This window comes from Bombina bombina, chromosome 6 (genome assembly GCF_027579735.1).
Source record: "Bombina bombina isolate aBomBom1 chromosome 6, aBomBom1.pri, whole genome shotgun sequence".
Classification (NCBI taxonomy): domain Eukaryota; kingdom Metazoa; phylum Chordata; class Amphibia; order Anura; family Bombinatoridae; genus Bombina; species Bombina bombina.
Window position 1 is genome coordinate 783,629,012 of NC_069504.1, and position 21,334 is coordinate 783,650,345.

General features: G+C 39.4%; 1 pseudogene; it reads left to right on the forward strand.

The window, feature by feature from the left end:
- Positions 1-1,643: 1,643 nt before the first annotated feature.
- On the forward strand, positions 1,644-1,762 carry LOC128665209 (uncharacterized; annotated as a pseudogene).
- The last annotated feature ends 19,572 nt before the right edge of the window (positions 1,763-21,334 follow it).

Here is a 21,334-nt window from a genome sequence, read left to right on the forward strand (position 1 = left end):
TAGCTAAGGTAAATGTTTATAAAGACTATCTAGAGGACCGGTTGGAAATACTGCGTAATTCTACAGATACATAAACGCTTGAATATTGAAGAAAAGACACACCAAAAAATAGACTTAAGTGACCAGCGCCAAAAAATATAAATTACTACAAACTCCAACTAGAAAAAATAGGTTACTCTCAAAGACCTACAGGACTAATCAATACAAAATACAAAGCACTAGGGAGCGCTGAAACCAGCTTAAGAGTAAGGATTATAGAATATATATAATAATAAAACACCTAACCTGATACTAATATGATACTACTATAATAGGCAATATGTATAATACATGTAAATATATACTGTGAATTATGAATTATGTGTGAAAAAAATCTTTTCAAAATTGGAAAAAATTATATATGACACTATGTCTTTTTTCATTTTCTTTTAGGACATCACAAAGACTTTTATTACTGGATTTTCTACACGTCATCTATCACTATTTACAAAAACGTTCATCACCTATTATTCACCAAAACGTTAAGCACATGGTTTATTTTTTCTAAAGAAAGGAACACTCACTCCCATCATCAGTATATGGGTTATATTATGGGAGATCACATCTAGGAATTTAACACAGATTGCACAGCAATTTGTATTTTTCTTTTTGGATTTAGGTGTTTTTTTTAGATATATACATTACGTTATATATTTCTACCAATTTTTAATTTTTGTCATCTTCTATTATATTTTTTCACATCCCTTGATTGGCCAATTTTTCTTCCATAATCTCTTTTGATCACATTTTTTTCACTAGGCATCCTATTTTTACCCCCTTTTTTTTCTTTTTTTTTTTTTTGGATCTTTTTTGGATTTTTTATTATATTTAAATCACTTATCACGGATTGGTTTCACCCAAGTGCACGGAAGTAATAGCCATCATTCTGGACTGTATAGACTTTTGATTCTTTCCACACTGCCCATTGAGGACATTCTTTGGGACAATTGTATCGCTTATATTCTATTATGTATTAGGACCATTTTCAATTAGCCATTGTTTTTAGCCCGGTGTTTTAAATTGATGTATCAGCTCTTTGATGTTTTAGTTTGATACACTAGCTCTTGATGGATTAGCCACATTGTTCTTTTTAACCATTTGATGTATTAGCTATATATGTTTTTTTAATATGCAATCCATTCTCTATTGATTTTATATTAATTTTCATTTAATTGTTTATTATCATCATTAAACTGTTGTTATATTTACCATTGACACCAACCTGTCACATGTATTTTACCTTTAAAATTGTATTTTACACTGTAATCTTTGATACGTTTATTATTATATATCTGTTATAACTACAGCCTTTATTGGCCCCTCCACACTATATATCCTACTTTTACATTTGTATATCCTTGGATTCCAACTTAAGCTATCAACCCCTTTTGAGGGTTGTTATAGCGCTCCCTCAAAGCATTTTTCTTATTTACATACTTTTGAAATGGGTCAGCAAGTTATTCTTGCCTGTACTGGCACTATTCATTACATTTATTTATATATTTGCGGTCTAAATTTAAACTCCATTTTAACTCTTCAATTTTTTACAGACTGTGAATGACAGCATGAGCAAGAACAATCCGCGTTGGGAAGAGGCACTGAGTGTCTACCGCTAAACTTTCCGGAATGCACCCGATCCCGTCTGATCTCGTAAATTAAGCAGGTCCAGGTCTGGTCAGTACCTGGATGGGAGACCACCTGAGAACACCAGGTGCGGTAGTCTTTTTTTTTTTTTTTTTAATTTTTAAAGCAGTTAAGCATGCATAATATCTCCTGAAAGTAGCGATATTCATTGAAACAACTATACCTTGCAATTACTAATAATTAGAAGTCCATTGTATTAAAGACGATTATCTTTTGTAAAGACAGGCAGGCAGATAGAGGGGCAGGAAACTTTATCCGTGTATACTTTTTGTCATGAGTCAGGGAGTTATTCTGGGCCTGTACTGGCATTATTTATTAATTTATTTATATATTTGCGGCCTAAATTTTAACCCTGTTTTAACTCTTCAATTATTTACAGACTGTGAATGACGCATGTGCAAGAACAATTCACGTTGGCAATAGGTGATGAGTGTCTACTGCCAGAGGCGTAACTAGAAACCACAGGGCCCAGGTGCAAAAATCTAAGGGCCCCTTCCCAAAAAAAATGAATTTTACACAGATTTTTTTTTCTCTTTTTTCCAACATTTAACACAGTAAAAAAAATAAGTGTAAATCATTTCAACTTGCCGTTATCATCAACAGTGGTACTTTCCAGATAAGACATGGCCATACAGCAGGTCACAGCTAATGATGATATGTGCCTGCAAAATATAAAACACAACCATATCTATAATAAGATATTTAAAACATTTTTATATGATTTATGTCAAGGCTATGCATCATAAGGACTTTCCTTAGGTTCTTAGTTTAAACTATGTTATACATATATACAGTTATAATTTGCAAACTTACTCAAATCTCCATACAGATGGCAGAAAAGCTTCAAAAGCATCATAACTTCAACTTTCAAGTAGTTGTTCACAAATATAAACAGATACACACAATCAACTCTGAAGGAGGATATGTAAAATAGAAATGTTGAACATATATTAATGTGGTTTACATGATTTAAAACAAGGCTATGCATTACAGTGGCTAACTATTGGATCTCAATTTCCTCATTAAAATAGTTAACTTATCTCTCTTACCTTCCATATGAGTAAATAAACTATTATAATATGTTATTTCTCTAGCTCTTATGAACTATTTAAATTATTCTCTTGTGCTGTTAGACACATTATACTATAAATACAGTAAGGGGATAAATTTCTTACCTGAATCCATTCAAGATATTAACAACCCACCAACTTAATAACCCATACCTTCAATAAAAGACACAACACTTAGGGTTGGGAGTAAACCAACCTCCCCCAACAGGGGGAGGGGTTGCTTTATTAAACAGACTTAAACAAATTAAATAACAACTGCTACTAGCTGGCAAGATAATCTGTCCTATCAACCCACTAAGGGGTGTGGCCGCCCTGGGAATGAGGACGCTCTCATTCCGCCAACCTGTCCGCTCAAGGAAGATCGCCCAGCGAGCCGACCAATCCCTAGCCCCTCGGCGACTAGGATCCTCAACGCTCACTGTCCCTTCCTTCTATCTTTGTCCTATGAATTAACTTTGTTGCCACACCCCTTTCCGCCGCCCTGAGAAAGCATGACGCCATGCAAACTCCAACTACCTACCGAGTTGAGAGGTCTCCAAACTGGATAGACATCGGTCCCCCAGCCAAAAGACTGTTAGTCCCGACGGGAGACCCCATACTACTCATTAACGCCCTTGGGCTTACCAAGGTCCACATGACTATGTAGCCCCCTGCCAAGGGAAGACTAAGTCAGCTGAAATCACGAACCATTCGTCCATCTGCATCATCACCTGCAAAGCAATAACATAAACCACAGGGAGGGCTGGGAGGGAAGACAAGAAACAGGTTAGTGATTTACTTTCTGTTTTAACATTCCTTTTATCATTTCTGAATCTCCTCCTGTTCTCTAGCTGTCCAGCATACTACCCTCCTATTTTAACCCTTTCCTCTCTCTCCTTCCTTCAGAATAAATTCCCCCTTAATTTGTTCCGTCCCTAGGTAGGTCCTACACTTTCCTAAGGGGATACATTTTTACCTGAATCCATTCAAGATATTAACAACCCACCAACTTAATAACCCATACCTTCAATAAAAGACACAACACTTAGGGTTGGGAGAAAACCAACCTCTCCCAACAGGGGGAGGGGTTGCTTTATTAAACAGACTTAAATAAATGAAATAACAACTGCTACTAGCTGGCAAGATATCCTGTCCTATAAACCCACTAAGGGGTGTGGCCGCCCTGGGAATGAGGACGCCCTCATTCCGCCTACCTGTCTGCTCAAGGAAGATCGCCCAGCGAGCCGACCAATCCCTAGCCCCTCGGCGACTAGGGTCCTCAACGCTCACTGTCCCTTCCTTCTATCCTTGTCCTATGAATTAACTTTGTTGCCACACCCCTTTCCGCCACCCAAAAGAGGACAAGGTACTCTTGCCCCACTAACAAAAACAGGAAGCCAGGACCTGCCTGATATTACCCAAAAACAACTCTGTACCCTTCTCTGACAGGTGTACCTGGTCTTTTCTAAACAAACCCACATAATCAATCCTGATGTTATCATGTGCGACCACCTTACGACCAGTCTCTAACACTACCCTACTCACATCCCTATTAAGTTTCCGTTTCACTCGGAAACCCGCCTTCCTGGTAGCCATGTGCCTCCAAACATTTCTTGAGCTATTTGACCAAATAATGGTCACACCTTGAAACTGAGTTTGTAATCACTTAATGTCCGACACCATTATGTCCGATAGGTCTCCCATTGGCATTCTCCCTACATCATTTCCTCCCAAATGAAGGAGAATGACGTGAGGCTTGCCCCATCTCCTCCTGGCCTCTGCCACTTGCTCTGGTAAATGTCTCCACATCATACCCCTCCTGCCTAACCACCTAATAGACATCTTTTCGGGCGGCAGTCCCAGCTGCTGTCCTCCTGGCTGTGCCGCAGCCCGAATAGCCGCCCAATGGATATAGGAATGGCCGACAATCCATATCCGCTTGCAAACTGCAACCTGACCTGAAAGAAACATCGACAAACCATAAGGTCCTGGCTTCCCCAACACCCAGCCCCAAACCACAACTAACTAAACCACGGACTACCACCAACACTCCACCTAGAACTGATCCAGGGGTCTGATATATTTCCTATATTGCCCTGACGACCATCTCCCTAACGCCTTTATCTGCACCTCTGACTGCCCTGACATAGCAGCGTCCGTGGCCAAACCTATTTGAAACGAATGTGGTGCCACGACCTCCGGGTCCCACCCCAATCTACTCACAACCCTTCTTAAAACTGACCAAAACTGAAATTGAGATAAATAAGAGCCATCTTTGTGTATAAGAAAAGGCCCACCCACGTCGGGCCTAATTGCCACGAATCTGTTGCAAAGATATACTGGACAAATATATGGTTCCATCTGCGAAAGCAAATTGAGCCATCTACCTTTCCCTGCCTGATCCGTCTTAGATCTAGCTACCAAAACCAACACTGCCCGATCTACTAACCTCACATGTTCCCTCAATAGTCCTGTACCCTGCAGACTCCTGGATCTAGACACTAACTCACTTATCCTAAGAGCAGCAAAGTATGCTAAAGAGAATGCCACCGCAAACAACAACACCTCAAACTCAGAATTACAAACCCAATCTAGCTGCTCTATAAGCTGTGCCAGTCTAGCCCTGGTAATTGGTTCCCTCACATCTTTATGTCTGCCCCCTAATCTACGCACTCCCCGCAATGCTGCCCTAGCTATAAAGCTCCTGGTCACGTCCTCTACCCCGTACAGTTTTGATAAAAAGGCGACTGCTGCCACCTTCCCACCTATAGCCCCAGGAGAGACCCCCGCTAGCTCTAGTGAACCTAACCAACTAATAAACAATGCAACTGAAGGATTTTTCCATGTGGTGTTAAAAACATGCAGAAATTTACCCCACTCCAAGCAACGCTGTAAGCCTGCCAAGTCCTGGGAGCCAGCGAACCTTCCATGAGATCAAGATTGGACCACAGGTCTATTTCTTTCATCCCAAAAGTAAGGACTGGATTCGCCTCTAACATCCGCCGAAACTGAGCGTCATATTGACGCCAAGCTGTACCCTTACCACACTCATGGATGTCGTCAATGACTTCCATATATTTCAGAATATTAACTGCCTGGCTTGGATTTGCTTCTATATAACAAGAAGCGAGCACCCTAAAGCACCTCATCCATTCTTGATAAGTTTCAGGCCTCTTCACTTTCTTGTTGCCCGTACCATCCTCTGCCATTTCCCTAACCTGATATGCCGCCCTTGATAATTCGAAAATGTTCACGTAGCGCTCTTTTCTAATTTTTCTAGCTATCCTAGGTTTCAAATGTGAGTGGAAAGAATTGATTATGCAGTGATAGGTGTCCGCTGTCCCTGCCACCCCGGATTTCTTTCCCTTAATAGCATCCTGCCCTGCTAGCAACCCTGTAGGCCCTGCAGCTTCGCTCCCTGACAGCCCCTTGTTAACCCCTACTGCCTTAGGCGTCTTAACCACTAATCTACGAATTTTCCTAAATAACTTCCTATGTCCCTCATTCTTAAGGCCCGTGGAGCTATCTGAATCCCCTGACGTAGAGGACTCAATCTCCCTAAGGTGTGGTGCAATCATCAACTTACCACTTCCTGACGCAGCTGTTGAGGATATTGCCCCTGCTGTTGTCACTGCAGCCTCTCCTCCGGTAGCTACCTCCCTGTGTGCAGACACAGGCCTCTCCTGATCGCCAATATTCACCTCCGCCATTGCTCTGCTATTGTTTTCCACCTGCATAACAGAAAAAACAGAGGGAGCACCACAGGCAGAAATAGACGGCCCAGCGGACCCCCCAGCCGCAACTTCAGTAAACCTGGCCCCAACATCTTGCTCCCCAACAATATTCCTGGCTAATAGCCTTTTTTAAGGGTAGACATTAAATCCATGTGCTCTAGTCTAACACTTGCCAAACCTCTAGTAGGCGTTACAAATGTTCCTACTGTCCCTTTAAATGTTCGGTGTCTAGTGGAAACAGGCTTATCTACGCCTGGTACAGCATTTATTTTACCTGCAACACCCTTCACATCTCTTAGAAATGTTCCTACTGGCCCTTTAAATGCTCGTTGTATAGGGGAAACAGGCTTATCTACGCCTGGTAAAGCAGTTTTATGGCCTGCGACACCCCTCACAGCTCTCCCCCCCCTCTATTACTCCGACCCCGCCCCCCTACTATTAACAAGACTTCTCCCCCCTTCAGAGTGGGTAAGAGACCCGCGGGACCCCCTGCTGCCTTGCGGTGCTCCCTTTACCTTAGAAGGTCCTGCTTCTCCTGCGTCCGGACCCAAACTAACGCCCGCCTCAGCAACCGCCACCACTTGCTGACTACGCAATGCCTCCGGATACAAGATGGCGGCCAGGACAGAGCCGGGCGCGCGCGCGGGACCAGACACAGGAGAAAGGAGACACCGGAGGCCATGTGGCTCCATAAACGGAGCACCAGGCCTGCCCTCCATGCCCTGCTGACCTGATATGAATGCAGGTGAAGGGGATCTCACCGGGCTCCGCTGTGAAAAGCGGAGCTCTGGTGATTGCAGCAGCAGATCGTCTGCTGCCTTCCACACAAGGTCAGAGGCAAATGATGACACCAGCGACTGAGGAGGGGGAAGACTGGGAGTAGAGAGGGACAGACTGGCCACAGTAGGGACAGAAAAGCGGGTGGGAAGATCAAGAGGCCCCAAAGTTAGAGCATGAGTAGGGAAAGAGACAGAAGCAGAAGTTACAAGACTAGGTAGGGAGACTGGGGCAGAGAAAATAGGCCCAGGAGAAGAACTAGGGACAGGGATAGAGTAAATAGGCAGAAAAGCAGCAGTTACAGGAAGGGCCCCAGCAGCAGATGATACTGCAGGGGAAGGGATAGAGATAGATATAGAAGTCAGTGTAGAACCAAGAGAGGGGTCACAGACAACCACTGTATCACCAGCTGATGTAACTGCTGTCCTCTTCTTCTTTCCAGATAAATCTTCCTCTTTATCAAACCTCCTTGGAGCCTTAGCAGAACGTTTGGATCTCTCCATGATGTCACCTGCAAGACAAGAAACAGGTTAGTGATTTACTTTCTGTTTTAACATTCCTTTTATCACTTCTGAATCTCCTCCTCCTGTTCTCTAGCTGTCCAGCATACTACCCTCCTATTTTAACCCTTTCCTCTCTCTCCTTCCTTCAGAATAAATTCCCCCTTAACTTGTTCCGTCCCTAGGTAGGTCCTACACTTTCCTTTTAAAGAGATCAGTAGATTTAGAAAATACACACACAAACTTACTCAAATCTCCACAAAGGCAGCAGAAAAGCTTCAAGGAAAGGGAAGGGTTCAAAATAGTACCAACAATTATAATAACTTCAACTTTTCAAAAACCATGCAATATCTAAAACTTTTTCAAACATTCAACTTTTATTTTCTGAAGATGGACCTGTAAAATAGAAATTATGACATAAATTAACATGGTTTTCAAAGTAGTATTGAACAAATCCAACCATGCATTCAACTTAACTTGTTAGTTAAACTTGGAACCAAGCATGCAAAGTTCAACCAAGAAAAGTTAATGTAACTGGTAACAAAACTAATTTTTTTTTATTTTAAACAGGGGTGAACAAACCTGTTTTAAATTTAGGATAAAATTAAATTAGGAGACATACTTTTAGGAGTCAGAGAGTGGTATTTCCATATACAGTATTCACACACACACACATATATATATATATATATATATATATATATATATATATATATATATATATATATTTATTAGGAGCCAGGTGTAAAATTCTAAGATTAGGAGCCAGTGACTCCCTGGTTCCTGAGTTTGTTGAGCCCTCAGCCCTGTTTTAGAGTAACTTGTAACAGAACCTATATAACTACACTTACTACCATCATTAAAAGTTACAGCGCCTTGCTTTCGCTTCTGCAAAGTCATCTACAATGCTTTCAATGTTAAGTCTTCTAGTTCTCTCATATTCTATGCTTAACAAAGCAAGCCCAGAGAGTCTTTGCTGTGACATAGTGTTTCTCAAGTAATTTTTAATGAGTTTTAATTTGGAAAATGACCTTTCTGCAGTTACTGGGAGGGTGAGGAACAGCATCAACGCTATGCACATATCTGGAAGAGTAGAAGGCAGTGCACTGTTTTCAACAAGCAGGAGGTGAGCAAGATCCTTAACAGTGGAACAACTGCAGATCTCTTCTTTAAGTGCTGAGCGGAATGAGAGAAGTTGTTTGGGTAAATCTGGTGATATATCCTCATTGTAAAATTTGTAAAGTTTTGTTGCTGCTGCTATTAAATTGTCCGCAGATACTGAAGCAAGCATGGCAGGCTGAACTATTAAAAATCTATCAAGGACTGCATTCATCCCCATAAATCGTTTTGACAGCTGGTTTATGATAGTGTCCAAACACCTATAATATACATTTATTTTAAAGCTTTTCTCTGAATCAGTTATTCTCTCATCCATGCAAAGCTCATCAAAGTGGCGTTTTACTTTTTTAGTCTCTTATTTCTGAACTTCGTTTCAATGTCCCACTTTTCTGCAAGTGTCACTGCGGTTTCTTTTGCTTCCTCAAAATTATTATTATTTATTATAGTGGGAAAGGGCTGTAAAGGAATTCTGGATGAGCTGCACAACACTGGACAATTCCATATTTTTGGATTGCAATACTTTTGAAATTTTATTTAGATGAATCAGGAATTTTGTTTGCAGGACAATGAGTAATACAAAATCAAAAGATTCTATTTTCTTCTTTATATTTGTGGCTTCATCTCTTTCCTTTTTTTAGGATGAGGTAAGGATAATTTTTGAAAAAGCCTGCATGACATCTAAAAAACAATATTGTATTGCAAACAGGGAATTATGTCTAGAAGACCACCGTGTAGGGCAAAGCTTTTTTAGTGTTACAGAGAATTTTGAAGTAAACAATGAGAGACAAGCCCACCTGCTTACACTTTCCCCAAAGAAGTTGTATACATTTTGCACCACATAAAAGAATGCAGAAACTTCCTCTATATCAGCAACATCAACGAAGTTTAGATTATGTGCAGCACAATGAACATACAGGCTGTTCTTTTCTTTTTGTGCAATCCGAGCCTGTACCCCAGAATAAATACCACTCATTGTTGCTGTACCATCATAACCCTGACACCTAGATAGTTCCTTGCTTTCTATGCAGGAAACAATATCGGCTTCAATCCCTAGTCTGCACTCTGATCCTCTATAGCATGAAACCCCAAGAAAGACTCCTTTATCTGTATACTGCAAGCTATTATATTTTGTATCCCGTTCTACAGAACCATATCAAAGTATCTGACTCAGTTGATCGATTTTTGATATATCCTGGGTTATGTCCATAATAATGGAATAAAATTGTGCTTTTTTTTATTTCAGACACAATTTCATAATGGACTTTTTTGACAGAATTTCTATTAATTCATTTTGTATATTTGGACTTAAGTATCTCACTGTGCCTTGTGATTCAGGTAAATTGAGAAGTTGCTTTAGAACTGGGTTATACTCAGCAAGTAGCTCTATGAAGGAGAAAAAGTTTCCATTGTTAACCTCTCCCAAACACTCTCTGTGTCCACAAAAGTTTTTTTCTCATTTAATCTGACTTTCATTTTCTTCATCATAGTTTAATGACGCCTCCACTGATCATAAACTAAGCATGCATCTACATGAGCTTGTAAAGATTCATGTATATGAATTTTAGCTGAGAGCCTCTGCCACTTCAGGTTCAAATCCAACCTTATTACAATCTGCAAACAACCAGCAGGGTTCACAGTATGCTTGAATTAAGCTTAGGAGAATAACACAGCCACATTAATGGCAGCTTAAGCCCTGTTTTGGTTACTCGCTCATAATAAATTTCACATGGGAAAGGTCCTGAAGGTCTGCATGGGCCATGAGTTAATATGATTTTTTTTACATTCGGATCAGTTATCGTGACTGTGTAATGCCCCCTATCAGTCACATATTTCTCACACACCATGAAACTTTCTAGGGCACCACTTGAAGATGCTATGCTGCTCACTATATCTAAATAATAATCTGTATTGGTTGTGGTGTCTACAGGTTGATCTAGCATTGCACTGCCCCATTCAAGTAGATCAATGGTAGTGTCTAGAGGCTGGTCTTCAACTGGATCAATGGGGGTTTCTAACTGGAGGCTGGTCAAGCATTGTGCTGCCTTCAACTGGATTAATGGGAGTTTCTAACTCTGGAGGCTGGTCAAGCATTGTGCTGCCTTCAAGTGGATCAATAGTGGTGTCTAACTCTGGAGGCTGGTCAAGCATTGTGCTGCCTTTAAGTGGATCAATATTGGTGTCTAAGTGTAGAGGCTGGTCTAGCATTGGTGCTGCCTTCAACTGGATCAATTGGGGTTTCTAACTCAAGATGCTGGTCTAGCATTGTGCTGCCTTTAACTGGACCAATCAGGGTTTCTAACTCAAGTTGCTGGTCTAGTATTGTGCTGCCTTCAAGTGGATCAATAGTGGTGTCTAACTCTAGATGCTGGTCTAGCATTTTGCTGTCTGCAAGATAATCAATGGTGGTGTCTAACTGTAGAGGCTGGTCTAGCATTGGTGCTGCCTTCAACTGGATCAATTGGGGTTTCTAACTCAAGATGCTGGTCTAGCATTGTGCTGCCTTCAAGTGGATCAATAGTGGTGTCTAACTCTGGAGGCGGGTCTAGCATTGTGCTGCCTTCAAGGGACACTGAACCCATTTTTTTTTCTTTCATGATTCATATAGAGCATGCAATTTTAAGCAACTTTCTAATTTACTCGTATTATCAATTTTTATTCATTCTCTTGCTATCTTTATTTGAAAAAGAAGGAATCTAAGCTAAAGAGCCAGCACATTTTTGGTTCAGAGCCATGGACAGCACGTGTTTATTGGTGCTATCCAATCAGCAAGGACAACCCAGTTTGTTCACCAAAAATGGTCCGGCATCTAAACTTACATTCTTGCTTTTCAACTAAACATACCAAGAGAATAATGAAAATGTGACAATAGGACTAAATTAGAAAGTTGATTAAAATTGCATGCTCTATCTGAATCACGAAACAAAATTTTTTGGTTCAGTGTCCCTTTCAGCTGGATCAATGGGGGTTTCCAACTCTGGAGGCTGGCCTAGCATTGTGCTGCCTTCAAATGGATCAATAGTGGTGTCTAACTCTAGAGGCTGGTCAAGCATTGTGCTGCCTTCAAGTCGATCAATAGTGGTGTCCATCTCTGGAGGCTGGTCTAGCATTGTGCTGCCTTCAAGTGGATCAATAGTGGTGTCTAACTCTAGAGGCTGGTCAAGCATTGTGCTGCCTTCAAGTGGATCAATAGTGGTGTCCATCTCTGGAGGCTGGTCTAGCATTGTGCTGCCTTCAAGTGGATCAATAGTGGTGTCTAACTCTAGAGGCTGGTCTAGCATTGTGCTGCCTTCAATTCGATCAATAGTGGTGTCCATCTCTGGAGGCTGGTCTAGCATTGTGCTGCCTTCAAGTGGATCAATAGTGGTGTCTAACTCTAGAGGCTGGTCTAGCATTGTGCTGCCGCCTTTCAGTGGATGAATGCTTTTTTCAATTGCATCACTGCTTACTGCAGTACTCTCAGGCACAATTTTTGTGGTGGAAAAGAAATTTGTTATTTTAGGGAGTTTTTGAATTTTCATTTGCACCACCTTAGCCTTCTTACATTTCTTAGCACCACTCATGGATTGATGTGATGACATATTGTAAAAGTTTTAACTCCTGTAAATAAAGTATATGACAGATACTAGTATGCAAGCTTAATACAGTCAATTTAAATAACCAACAAATGCAAGACAAGACAATGCACTGACACTTAGTCTGATCTCCAATTGAGTAATATATTTCTTTCTGATCATTTTTAAAGTTATGTCTATTTCCACTCCCACTGTATCATGTGACAGCCATCAGCCAATAAACAAAAGCATATACATATAGCCTGAGACGTCCTGCACATGCTCATTAGGAGCTAGTGACACAGAAATTGTAAATATAAAAAACTGTGCACATTTTGTTAATGGAAGTAAATTGGAAAATTGTTTAAAATTGCATGCTCTATCCGAATCATGAAAGTTTAATTTTGAAAAGGATTGGAACCAAAGCGCCTAAAAGGCCGGGTCTGGACAAAGTTAATTAGACAGATTCACTTTAAAATAAAAGTTACACTTTAATTCGTTTACAAGCATGGATCCATGTTACATAATAAAAAACTTAAAATTCTTCAAACAATAAAATTCTTTAAAATAAGGATCACTGATAATTCTCTTATAGGTAACTGGTACAGACCTATCTCTACTGGTATCCCAGTATCTCTAGGTATTCTTTGAACAATAAAACAATCACTGATGATCCTCTTTTAGGTAACTGGTGCAGACCTATCTGGACTGGTATCCCAGTATCTCTAGGTACGGCGGTCACCTTTCTAGGTGTTATGTGCCTTAGTCTCTAATATTCCCTAAATATGTGAGTGGTGTTTTGAGTGCAAAATTGTGCTAGAGGATACCAAATCCTTCTATGTAGCAATAAACAAAATTGATAATGCAAAAGATGATAATAAAAATTGTGATGAAAAAAATATAATGAGGTGATGGTGTATAAAAGTAACAGTGATAGATATTAAAACTTGAATAATATATTAATGCAGGTAATAAACATTTCAGTGTGAATATTCAAACAAAAAAATATAAGCAAGACGTTGCAGATGACATAAACAAAAGCAAATCACGATAAACAAAAAATAGTCCTCCAAATGATAATGTTAAATCCAAATTGCAGTGTTCACTCCAAAAAGTGCTGGTAATAAAACACAAAGTGAAAAACCAAAGCTAAAAAATCAGTGGCCACTGTAAAATATGAGCAAAACAAGTCAATCCTGTGAGGAGAAAAATATAATTCTGCAACCTTAGCAGTACTGGAAAGTGATGATATATCAAAGTCTCATCCGGGGCCCGGCTGACCCAAATCAAACCAGTCGACGCGTTTCGGTCTGTGCTAGACCTTTATCAAGACTGGATTGTATAGATTTTGGTGATCTTTTATACCTGTGTTCTAAATGCATACCGGAAGTGATTGCTTAGTACTTCCTGTTTCATCGAGGGTGATTAAGATGATTAAAATGTTCGTTTCTAAATATCTTGCACCTTTATTTTAATATTCTGATGTGCCTTTATGACAATCAGTTCTGATTCTTTAAATTGTGAATTTATAATCTACTCCGGTGTTCGTCCGGATTTTTCGTTTCTAACAACTTCCGGTTTAAGAGTTGTTATGTCTAACAACTTCCGGTTTGCATTTAAAATTTGTTTACATAATATCGGCATATAAGTACTACCGAAAACAAATTAAATAAATTTAATTCAGACCAATTGTTCAGACTCATGTTTTTGTTTATTCTATTGCACATAATCTTTTATCAGTTCTATGTATGGTTAATCTCTATGTGGTTCCATCTCTAGAAGAAGTAGCGGTCCTTAGTAGTGGCCAGGTATTTGCTTATCTATTAGAATTATATAGTGCTTGTCATTCATTTAAGCTTTATCTGCCTATCTTTCACCATCTCGTAGTATCACTTTGTCTATTGTATACAAAATGTGTGACAGAGGGTGTGTGCAAATATCCTATTCCTATTGGTTGGATTCAGAGGGTCTGTTACAGAGCTCTATTCTTATTGGTCAGAATTGTTCCACCCTGGGGGCATGTTTCTAGATACTGTGTTTGAGATAGGTAGCATGCGATGTGTTATGAAGTATTATTCTTATTGGTGGTATGTACCTGAACTCTATATACCGGAAGTTGTTAGAAACGAAAAATCCGGACGAACACCGGAGTAGATTATAAATACACAATTTAAAGAATATTTTTTTCATCACAATTTTTATTATCATCTTTTGCATTATCAATTTTGTTTATTGCTACATAGAAGGATTTGGTATCCTCTAGCACAATTTTGCACTCAAAACACCACTCACATATTTAGGGAATATTAGAGACTAAGGCACATAACACCTAGAAAGGTGACCGCCGTACCTAGAGATACTGGGATACCAGTCCAGATAGGTCTGCACCAGTTACCTAAAAGAGGATCATCAGTGATTGTTTTATTGTTCAAAGAATACCTAGAGATACTGGGATACCAGTAGAGATAGGTCTGTACCAGTTACCTATAAGAGAATTATCAGTGATCCTTATTTTAAAGAATTTTATTGTTTGAAGAATTTTAAGTTTTTTATTATGTAACATGGATCCATGCTTGTAAACGAATTAAAGTGTAACTTTTATTTTAAAGTGAATCTGTTTAATTAACTTTGTCCAGACCCGGCCTTTTAGGCGCTTTGGTTCCAATCCTTTTCTATGCATTTATTCTATTGGCTACTAGGAGCCAATATCCAGAGCCAGGGTCCTTGAGGCAGGCGCTTAGTGTACCACCCACTGTCACTTGTAAAACATTTACCTAGTTTCACCAAGCTGCCAGCTTCCATTTTTCTTCTTGAATACTCTTGAATATTGCTATCTCTATCAAACATACACCGTAAGTCACAACCCCCCCCCCCCCATAAGAATCAATAGTAAGGGATGGAGGGTCTACGGAATTTAAGGGGAGCAATTGATCTAAAAATAATGAAAGATATAAATACTATGAACGTAAGTACAGATGATGAGGATGTTATTGACATCCAGTTGATTTTTAGGGAATTGGAGAAATTATTGATCACAGAAGTAAAATATAAGGCTGAAATAAGTTTTCTACAAAAATGTTTGGAATTAGACATCATACCCAAAGGGTTATTGGTACACAAAGAATGTGCATTTCCATTGTCAGAAACTATTGCTGAAAAATGGAAAAAGGTACTAATTGATACCTCTAGAAAATTAATAGAATTAATTATAGAGTACAGAACAATGTTAACATTAAATATAGATCATGAAATAAAGGAGGATGAAGAGATCGTCCTAAATTTAGAAAACTCAGGGCCAGAAACCAAAGATATAGCAGAAAGGAAAGAAAATTTATTTAAAAAAGTAAGCAAAATCAAAGAGGATGTAATACAGAAAAAAACCAAAAAGTTGATAAAAGAGTTAAATAACAAAGAGAAAACAAATAACAGGGTATTATGTGACAATGATACAGCAATAGGGAGCTCTACTCAAGGAGAGATTGATATTGAACATGCACCTGGATCTAACAATCCAAAAAACAATACCATAGACCAAAGTTCAGAACGAAGAGATGTAGTCTTCGACAACTACAGAGATGAAAAACATAGAGACAATAGATATGGTAATGATAACTCCTACCATCAATACCATGACTACCAGCATAATAATGGGTATAATACCTATGGATATAAAGGTAGATACCATGGAAGACAACACTATGACCAAAGATGGGAAAGGGGGCAGCGATATAATAATGGAAAAAGAGGATATAACCCCAATCATTATTCCTGGAACCAGGAAAATAGAAACAGAAGAGACCGGTCTAACCACTGGAATAGAGAAAGAAGATATGACGACCCAAGAAGAAGATCTGATCACTATGGGCCAGAATATGACACAAGAAGAAGACTGGAGGAACCAAACTATGGAAGTTACCAACATGGGACAGAAAGAGGATACGAACAGAGAAAAAATAGGCATCAATCTGAATATCAATACAACAGAGGTAATAATCCCCAGGACCTATGGAGTAACCACCATAGGGATCACGAGAATTATCAAGAAGGTGAAAACCAATATGGAACTCCAAGGGGATATAGGAGAAATATTAGACAAAGGAACGAAAAGGAAGGAGAAATCGAAAGAGGAGCGAGCAAAGTGGAGGAATGGAAGGAGATCCACAACAAAAAAAGAAGAAACATAGACCCGAAAGTGAAAACTCCAGTTAAAACAACCACATCACAACCATGTACCTCCGAAAGTATGCCCGGACCTTTTTTAGAGTTGGGACATCACCACCAAAAAGGAAAAGAAAAGCAGTAACCATCAGAAGTAAGGGCAAGACACATAGAGGAAGTAGAGGAGGTAAAAAGATCAATAAGATTAAACAGAACGATAATAATGTGGGGAAAAAAGGAACAGATAAAGGAATTTTCAACTTAAGCTCCTATGCATTAAGTGATGACGAGAAAGCGGTCCTGAATTTCGGACTTTCATTTGCCCCCTCGAGAGATCTAGACAAATTCTGTACATTCGTGAATACGAAGGAGTTTATTAGAAAACTGACGTTAAAAAGATTCTTTCTTAAAGCCGAGCTAGAGACAAGTGGGGTATATCCCAAGAAAAATGAAGACCTTGGAACAAAGGATAAATACATACATACAGAACTAAAACCGAGATCAGGGTTTTACCCTGCAAACAGCAAAGGATCGGCGATAGAAGCCTTTGAGACTATTGTCTGTAAGGAGATAAGAGGGATACGACCAAGGAAACCAAAATATAAGAAACAAAACTTGTCACGGAAACAAAGGGAGACCATTACAAAACTGGAACATAACCAAAATCTGACGATAAAGCCTGCGGATAAAGGTGGGGGAATTGTCCTGATGGATAGGAAGGACTATGAGGCTGAAAACAAACGGATTCTAAGCGATGCGACTACTTATGAGGAACTTAAAAGGAACCCTACAGACCTGTATAAGAAAGAACTTACAGACCTACTAAAGGAGGCTAATGAAGAAGGGATACTGAACGATAAGGAGTTTAACTACCTAAATATCAAACATCCAGTGGCGGCTCGTGGGTTATTCAAATGGGGGTTCACGGACCAGTATATATATATATATATATATATATATATATATATATTCAATATATTATATATATATATATATATATATATATATATATATCTCAATACATATTTAATATTATAGAGAGGTTCCCTCTGCCTTTATAAGATAGCCCCTCACCTATACCTTATATACAGATATATAATATTATAGAGAGGATCCATCTGCATCACTCACATAGCCCCTCCCCAGTAACTTATAAATCAATACATATTTAATATTATAGAGAGGTTCCCTCTGCCTTTATCAGATAGCCCCTCACCTGTACCTTATATACAGATATATAATATTATAGAGAGGTGCCCTTTGCCTCACTCACAGAGCCCCTCCCCAGTAACTTATTAATAAATATATATTTAATATTAGAGGTCCTTTCTGCCTTACATACAAAGCCCTCTCACCACAACACACAGTAACACACAATGGCACTTGGTGAAACAGACAGAACAAAAAGTAACACAAACACACAATGGCACTTGGTGAAACAGACAGTACAAAAAGTAACATAAACACACAATGGCACTTGGTGAAACAGACAGTACAAAAAGTAACACAAACACACAATGACACACACAATAACACTTGGTGCAACACAGTGACATGCACAATAACACTTGGTGCAAAACACACTGACATACACACACAAAACACTCAGTGGAGCACACAGTAAGACTTATGGGCACACAAAGTAACACAAACACACAGTAAGACTTATAGACACACAAAGTAACACAAACACAGTGACATACAGACAATAACACTCAATGCAATACACAGTAAGACTTATAGACACACAAAGTAACACAAACACACAGTAAGACTTATAGACACACAAAGTAACACAAACACAGTGACATACAGACAATAACACTCAATGCAATACACAGTAAGAATTATAGACACACAAAGTAACACAAACACACAGTAAGACTTATAGACACACAAAGTAACACAGACAGTAAGACTTATAGACACACAAACAGACAGTAAGACTTATAGACACACAAAGTAACACAAAGACACAGTAAGACTTATAGACACATAAAGTAACACAAACACAATGACACACACACAAAGTAAAAATGACAGAGTACTATAATTTTTGACAGTCACCACACACAATAACAAACAGTGGCACATGCACAAAATAAGACAAACATTAACACACAATGTGACAGACACAGTGGCATAAATAAACACACTAAGTGTGACACACAAACTTTTTGGCACACAAAGTAACACAGTGATGTCATATCACATGTACACAGTAACACAATGAGACACAACAACACAAGTCTACTCTATACACAGCTGTACAAACCTTAAGTTATGTGTTCTTGCTGCTCAGCCATGTTTCTTATGGGCTACACTGAAAGCAAAGCACTGAGCAGACACACTTCCTGTTACTACATAAAACATCAGTAGCATGATGGGAACTGTAGTCATTTGAGGAAAGAATGTTACGCATCAAATCATGCTTTAAAAACTACAAATCTCATATGCACTGGAAAGTAGAGGGGTTTTTTTGCTAGAAATAATAGTTCCAATTTACGGAGTCATGTTGTCTGAAGGAAGGAGTAGTGATGACAGTTTGCTGCAAGTTTGTTTATCTTATGTTCAGTGCATATCAAGTCTATAAAGAACCAACATGCACTATATGTCTCACTGATGTAATCCCCATATAACAGCCTAATATTTGTATCATTTGATTTTTCACAATTACATTTTTTTTCAGCTGAACCTTGCGTGCTGCTGTTTCACTTTCAGGTTTTCTGTTACCAATCTCCTATCATTCTAGGATTTTTACTGAAAACGGCAGAATGATAGGAGATTGGTAACAGAAAACCTCAGTGAAACAGCACGCAAGGTTCAGCTTAATGCAAATGCAGAGAATCAGAGAAAGGTCTAAATACACTCACTGTAATAATAATATTGTGTCACGGAGCAGACAGAGCTAAAGCAAGCTTGAGAGACCAAGCTAAGATTCCTATTAACAGTACGCTAAGAAGATAGAAAAGTCAGACTGGGACTAACACTTTTGCACTGCCAGAAATGGATCTCACTGAGAGGGACACAGACCACCGCACTCACTCTGGCACATTTCTCAGGCCTAATACATCTAATACATTTCTCCAACACACACCGCACGCAAGGAGTAACTAGCAGGTAGGGAGCAGCTGAGATGTCAGTGAGTGGCAGCGCGCTGAGGTAAGAAGTGTCACTCAGATAAAAAAACAGTTGGCAACTATGCAGTACACTACACTCACGTCTGGTTATCACAGTAACTGAGTCAGTCACTAAAGTGCCGCCTGGGTTGTTGGACCCACTTGGTCCCATCATGAATGAGCCGGCCCTGGTTAGATCACTCAGCCCGGTCTCCTGCTTCTTCCTTTTCTGCCGCTGCCGCTGCCACTGTGATCCACAATATGGAGGGATAACATAGAGCAGGGAGGAGGGAGGGATAACACACAAGTTTAAAAAACAGTGCTCCCCCTGCTGCCCGCCCATAGTAATGGCACTAATCGCACATTGAAAATTGTGCGATTAGCAGAGGTATAGGCTCTGTTATGGGCGGAGCAGCGGATACATAGAAAACATGACCAAAAGGATATAGCAGCCTATACCTCCTCTATCGCACGTGCGGTAGAGAGGTATATTAAAGGATTTTTTTTTTATTTTATTTAAACTGCACAATCTAGACATTTTATTTAAACTGCACAATCTAGACATTTTATTTAAACTGCACAATCTAGAACATTTTTTGGCTGAATAAATATAATTTTTCCAATAGGGGGAAATTATATTTATTCAGCCAAAAAATGTAATTTCTTTTTTTCCCTTTTCCACAGGAGGCTCACGTGCGGGAGTGCACATATGGAGGAGCCTCCACTGCAAACATCCAGTTATACCGATATTATACCACTTACCCAAGATCCACAAAACACTAACCAAACCTCCCGGAAGACCAATAATCTCCGGAATAGGGTCTTTGAGTAGCAACTTATCGGAATATATAGACCAGCATTTACAAAAATTGGTCAAAAAATTACCCTCCTACTTAAGGGATTCGACACAGGTCCTGAACCTTATAGAAAATGTATCTTGGGAAGATGGGTATATATTGGCATCATGTGACGTGACGTCACTGTATACGAGCATCCCGCATGAGGAAGGAATCAATGCGGTGAAGTTCTTTTTGGACAAAGAACCCGATATACCATCAGAACAAAATGAGTTCATATTGGAAAGCATACATACTAACACATAATTTCTTCAGTAATGATGGCAAATTCTATCGTCAAACTTGTGGGACAGCCATGGGGACCAGGTTCGCGCAGAGTTATGCGAATCTCTATATGGGAAAATGGGAGCAAATCTTCTGGGACTCCTGTCCAGCAGGCGCGGACCTGGTCCTGTATCGGCGTTATATAGATGACATCATTATAATCTGGAAGGGCACTTTGGAAGATCTGGTGTATACCATCGAAATTATGAATAAAAATCATGTAAATCTAAAGTTTACATATGAATGCAGCCAAACAGCCCTGACATTCCTGGATCTAAGAATAGAGGTAAAAGGAGGGAGATTAGAAACTTCCACCCACTTTAAGGAAGTGGACAGTAACAATTATGTCCATAAAAAAAGCTGCCACCTAAATAGGTGGAAGAACAACATCCCAAAAGGACAACTGTTATGGATGAAAAAGAACTGCTCTGATCCTCTTAAGTGGGAAGAACAAGCTTCAACAATCAAGGAGAAGTTTATAGAGAGAGGCTATGATGAGAAAATGCTGGATGAGAAACTGGAT